Genomic DNA, 6,117 nt, shown 5'->3' with positions numbered 1-6,117 from the left:
TATACATGTTATGCTAGATCGTTGCACATCCTGGTACACTGCCAGATGCATTCATATAGAGTCATATTTTGTTATAGGTATCGAGTTGTAATATTGAGTTGTAAGTAAATAGAAGTGTGATGGTCATCAATTTTCATTATTAGAGCATCGCCCCAGTGAGGAAAGGATGATGGAGACTATGATTCCCCCACAAGTCGGGATGAGACTCCGGACAATGAGAGACAAAAAATAAAAAAAATAAAAAGGAAAAGAGAGAAGGGGCATGCTAGTTCCACACTTGTGCTTCAAGTGGCACCATGTTTTTCATATAGAGAGTCTCATATGTTGTCACTTTCATATACTAGTGGGAATTTTTCATCATAGGATTAGATGAACACCCACTTAGTTTTCATGTTGAGCTTTCATACACTTATAGCTCTTAGTGCATCCGTTGCATGGCAATCCCTACTCCTCACGTTGATATCAATTGATGGGAATCTCCATAGCCCGTTGGTTAGCCGCGTCGATGTGGGACTTTCTTACTTTTTTGTCCTCTCTATATTTACCCCTATCATCATACTCTATTCCACCCATAGTGTTATATCCATGGCTCACGCTCATGTACTGCGTGAGGGTTGAAAAAGCTGAAGCATGTTAAAAAGTATGAACCAATTGCTCAGCTTGTCATCGGGATTATGCATGATAAATACTTGGTGTTAAGAAGACAGAGCATGACAAGACTATATGATTTTGTAGGGATAGCTTTTTTAGCGTTGATATTTTAAAAGACATGATTGTTTGTTGGGATGTCTGAGTATTAATGTCTTTATGTCAAATTATAGACTATTGCCTTGAATCACTTATGTCTTAATATTCATGCCATGATTAGATATATGATCAAGTTTATGCTAGGTAGGATTCCACATCAAAAATTATCTTTTTTATAATTTACCTACTCGAGGACAAGCAGGAATTAAGCTTGGGGATGCTGATACGTCTCCATCCACTACTGCAGGATGCTGCTAACACGACACTACGATCAGAGACCCTTTGACGAAACTATGTGCGATGCAATAATCGCAAACGGTTGTGTAAAAAAACCATCAAAAAGGTGCAAATCGTTTGCGATGGAGGATGCATCAAACACGGTTCAGATTTTAGTTGTATGTGCGATGCAGGGCATACATTTTAGTTCAATTAACTGTTTGCGATGAGGAGGAACAAAAGAAACGGGCAGCCAGATGAAGGTGTGTGCAATGTACAACATATGGTTCACTCGAATGAACTGTTTGTGATTAGGCAACACAAAAGAAACAGTCAGCCAGATCAAGGTGTGTGCGATATACGGCATGCTGTTCACTCGGATGAACTGTTTGTGATTAGGAAACACAAAAGAAACGGTCAGCCATATCAAGGTGTGTGCGATATACGGCATGCGGTTCACTCGGATGAACTGTTTGCGTTGAGACAAGAGAACAGAAATGGTTCAACTTAACAAGATGTGTGTGATACGCAACAAACATGTCTATAATCGGAAACGTGTGCAAAGACCGACAACAACATAGACGATTGCTGCTAACAAGCCATGTGTGTGTGTGTGAGCAAACGATTGCTGGTATACAATTGTGAGTGATTGATGAAAACATCGCCGACGGGTTCCATTGTTTAGTCCATGTGCGATGTGATTTTCTTTGTCTGCACAACATCTACGCTCTGTCTACAGAGCATCAACGTATATACTTAAAAAGACAGCATTGCATAACCAAATTAAGCATACAATTACACAAGTGACTACACACATAACATTTCCACACACCAAAGTAAGAAATTACATGCATACTAAACTAGGAGAAACAAGGATCTAATCATCTACTTATTGTTGCGACGACGCTTGCCATTGCTCTGCTTCCGGCTGGATCCCTAGCTGTTTTGGGGAAGGAGGCACTTCCTCATGTCAACGATCCACCTGTACATGTCATAGCTCGTGTACGCCTCCTTGGCCGGGTACACGACGTGAGCTTTGTCGAGTTTCTCCATCCAGGCCGAGTGTCAGGCATGCTTGTCCTTGTTGCATAAATCCTTCATGTCTTTGTAGTAGGGGTCGATGATGGCCTCGGCGGGGTGAACCAGTGAGTCCTTCTCATGCTCCTTGCTGCCCCAGATCTTGTATTGGCCCTGGATGTCGAGCACCTTTACATCGTTGGTGATGTCCATCGTCGCGAACATGTAGCGGGGGCTGTTGACAGACCTAGCGAAACGCTCGCAAGGCCTTGTGTAACATCCCAAATTTTCAATTTGGAATGTTATACATTAGATCATCATTGCATATCATATTTTATTTGCGTTTGGTTTTGGTTTTGATCCTAGAATTTCTACGCAACTCAAGGACCCACGGAGAGAGTTGGGGAATTTATTATTTTCATATTTGAGTTTTCTCAAATTTTGAGAATAGGATCATTTGATTTTATTTATTTTATCATCAATTATTTCTATTACAAAAATATGAGAGAGGGAATAAAATGACTTTCCCAAAATAAATAAATATTGAGGATTTAATAATAAAATCAAATAAGATTTTATTTCGGAGTTTTTCATTATTTTATTTGAATTTAGGGAAAATATGCGTTTTTCAAAATTGCATTTAGGCCCCAAAGAAATGTTCACCTTGTGCGGCTTGATTTTAGAAGCCCGGAAAAATTTATTTTGGGATTTTTGGAGTCTGTTTAGTATTTCTTTTTATTTTTCTTCTACGCGTAATTATTTAAAAAAAACACGAACCGACCTAGGGCCGTGTCCGACTAGGACTCCCGACCCGTTAGGCTATATAAGCCGGGGTAGAGGCCCAGCCGAATCCTAGCCCCGCCCCAAGCCGCCCCAGCGCCGCCCCGCCGCTGCCAGCGCCGCCCCCGCCGCCGCCGCGCCGCCGCCCGAGGTTCGCCGCCTCGTTTTCCGCGCCGTTTTTTTTATTTTCGAAAAACCGTTCAGTTTTTCCATCGATTTTTCGTCGGTTTTTTTAGTTTTGGTTTGTTTTTAAATAGATCGGTTTTTCCAGTTTATTTAAATAGCGAGCGTTCGTCCGTTCGTTCGTTCTAGCGAACGTTCGTCGTTTTTCTTTTTCTCGGATTTAACCCGCGATTTTTCTGGTCGCGATTCCTGATCCGATTTTCTTTTTAGTATAATTTTTCGCTCGTTTATCGGAATCAGGAGATTCAAGCGCCTAGAGTTTCGTCTCGAAACCCTCTATCCGTTTAACCAACTTAAACAAGTTTTTGCCACTGTAAAATTTTCCCTAGATCCAGATTGCTAGAACGAAGTTGTTTTCTTTCGCCGTTTGACTTTCGTTGCTTCGTTCGATTTGATTCTTTTTGCAAACCGGAGTTCATAAGATGAACCTTCTGGTTAGATCTCTTATTTGAGTTTTACCTGTGCATTAGATGAGTACTTATTGTGTGCTTGTTTGTTTGTCTGCGATAGAGTACACGGAGTGCGCCGCCTGTTACTTCGAATCGCTAGGTTTCCCGGATCATCAGCAAGGCAAGTAACACTTTGATCATACCTTTCCTACTACCCAGTTTTATTGCATTAGATCAATCCTCACACATTGCATGATTAGGATCTAATTAAATTGTGGGATAGGAAGTAGTTGAGGCAGTACCTATTACCTGTTTATTATCAAACCTTTGGGAGTTACTTCTACGTTTGCCATTATGCCATGCTATGCTAGTAGACGTGGATTGGGTGAGTGATATCTATGACAGATTTGAGTTTGTTAATTAATGGTTTATCTAAGGTGGCAACTTAAACACACATCTGGGTGGATTGAGGCACCTGGGTATTCCAGGACTTGCCTGTTTTCTTTTGGACCGCCACCCAGGCTCAAAGGGATCATGAGACTATTCATACTAGAAACTTCAGTGTGCAGCCACAAGCTATTATGGGCTCTAGCATAGTTGACTAAGTCATGCGAACTCTTACATTGGTAGACTAGCAGATGTAGGGGATGTAGGTGGTACGGTCTACCCGATCGTAAGGTGCTAGCGCTTCTGAAAGACTATGTCTCGGTCATCCGTCTTCTCAAACACCATGTAATGCGAGAAACCAAACGGAGGCGATCGAGTCTTGTGGGGAAAAGTGCGCAAACCTCTGCAGAGAGTAACAAACTAATCATGGTTAGCCATGTCCCCGGTTATGGACATTTTGAGTATCTAGTACCTGGATTATCATGTGAATCTCAACATGTTACCCTAAATTAATTTTGTTGGGTTTTGTTAATGATGATGCTTAATTGGAATTGAGAATGCTGTCAACCATGATACTAATTAAATTTATTCCTTTGAAGTAGGGAAAAATTGGCTTTACGCAAAACTGTAACCATAGAGCTTTCCACCAGCTAAATATGCATATAGTATAGCTATTTCATTCCATTATTCTCTATGTGTTACCTTGCCAGCATATTCCATGTGCTGACCCGTTTTCGGGCTGCAACGTTAATGTTGCAGACTTTTCAGACGACGATTAAGGAGTTTTTAGGTCGTGGTTCTATACTCAGTGATGCCGTTGGAGTTGATGGACTCACTTATCTTCCAAGCCTTCCGCTGTTATCGTATTAGATGGCCTTAAGCCATATTTATTGTAATAAGTTCTCTATGGAGACACTCGATGTAATAAGTGTGTGATTGCCACTCTGTTATAAATCCTCCGAGTACTGTGTGGTGTCAGCATTACTGATCCAGGGATGATACCGGAGCACAGAGATCAGACTGTTTAAGGTCTGGTCGCTACAGAGATGGTATCAGAGCACACACTGACTGTAGGACACGACCAATAAGCTAAAAACCTAGATCACTATTCACTCTCTTCTCTTCTGACCTCTCATCTTTTATACTCTTTAGGATGGCGGATGCAAGGAACAAGTTCATGCAACCAGATGAGGATACACCCTTTTCGACTCCGAAGACATCGACGGTATGGACGACGATGCAGGAGACGAACAGGAACCAGTGCCTATAGGGCACTGGAAAGCCACCTCGTCATATGATATATATATGGTGGACACACCCAAAGAGGGTAATGGCGACGGAACAGCGGGGGATGACCCCTCCAAGAAGCAACCTAAGCGCCGGCATCAGCGGCACCGCTCTAAGTCCCGCCAAAGCAAAAACGGTGATACCGGCACAGGAGATAATAACACCCCGGACAGTGCCGAAGACAACTCCCTACAGCAAGATTCAGCGCAGGAGGATGGAGAAGCCAGCCCCCCTGAGAGAGCGACAGATAGAGAGGTAGAGGATGATAATTACATGCCTCCCTACTAAGACGAGGCAAGCCTCAACGACGACGAATTTGTCGTGCCTGAGGATCCCGTCGAGCAAGAGCGCTTCCAGCGCAGGCTCATGGCTATGGCAAGTAGCCTTAAGAAAAGCAGCAGCAGCTTAGAGCTGATCAAGATCTGCTAGCTGACAGATGGACTGAAGTCCTCGCGGCCGAGGAATATAAACTCGAACGCCCCTCCAAGAGTTACCCAAAATGCATGTTGCTACCCCGACTGGAGGAAGAAGCGTATGACGCGACTGATCAGCCACCTCATGGCCGCGATAGAGAGGCATTCCAGCCAAAAGCTCAGCCTGTACCCCGACGCCATTTAAATAAAATGGCATGGGGAAATACGCCAGACCTGCGAGACGTATTGGAGGACAAAGCAAAACATGCAAGATCGATCTACGGATCACGAGGGCGCGCCACTATGCGAGACGATAAACGTCACGCCGGATACAGTAAAAGTAAATCCGGTCGGGCCGAACACAACGGGCAAGACTCATTGGAGCTGCATCGCGATATAGCCCAGTACAGAGGTGCCGCACACCCCTTATGCTTCATAGATGAAGTAATGGATCATCAAATCCCAGAGGGTTTCAAACTCGTAAACATAGAATCATACGACGGCACGACAGATCATGCGGTATGGATCGAGGATTTCCTCCTGCACATCCACATGGCCCGCGGTGATGACCTACACGCAATCAAATACCTCGCACTCAAACTTAAAGGACCAGCTCGGCATTGGCTCAACAGCTTGCCAGCAGAGTCCATTGGCTGTTGGGAAGATCTGGAGGCCGCATTCCTCGGCAACTTTCAGGG

Source organism: Triticum urartu, chromosome 1A, assembly GCF_056163025.1.
Source record: "Triticum urartu cultivar PI428250 chromosome 1A, HENAU_Tu73, whole genome shotgun sequence".
Lineage (NCBI taxonomy): Eukaryota > Viridiplantae > Streptophyta > Magnoliopsida > Poales > Poaceae > Triticum > Triticum urartu.
The sequence above is the reverse complement of the archived record's forward strand: the minus strand, read 5'-3'. Positions refer to the sequence as shown.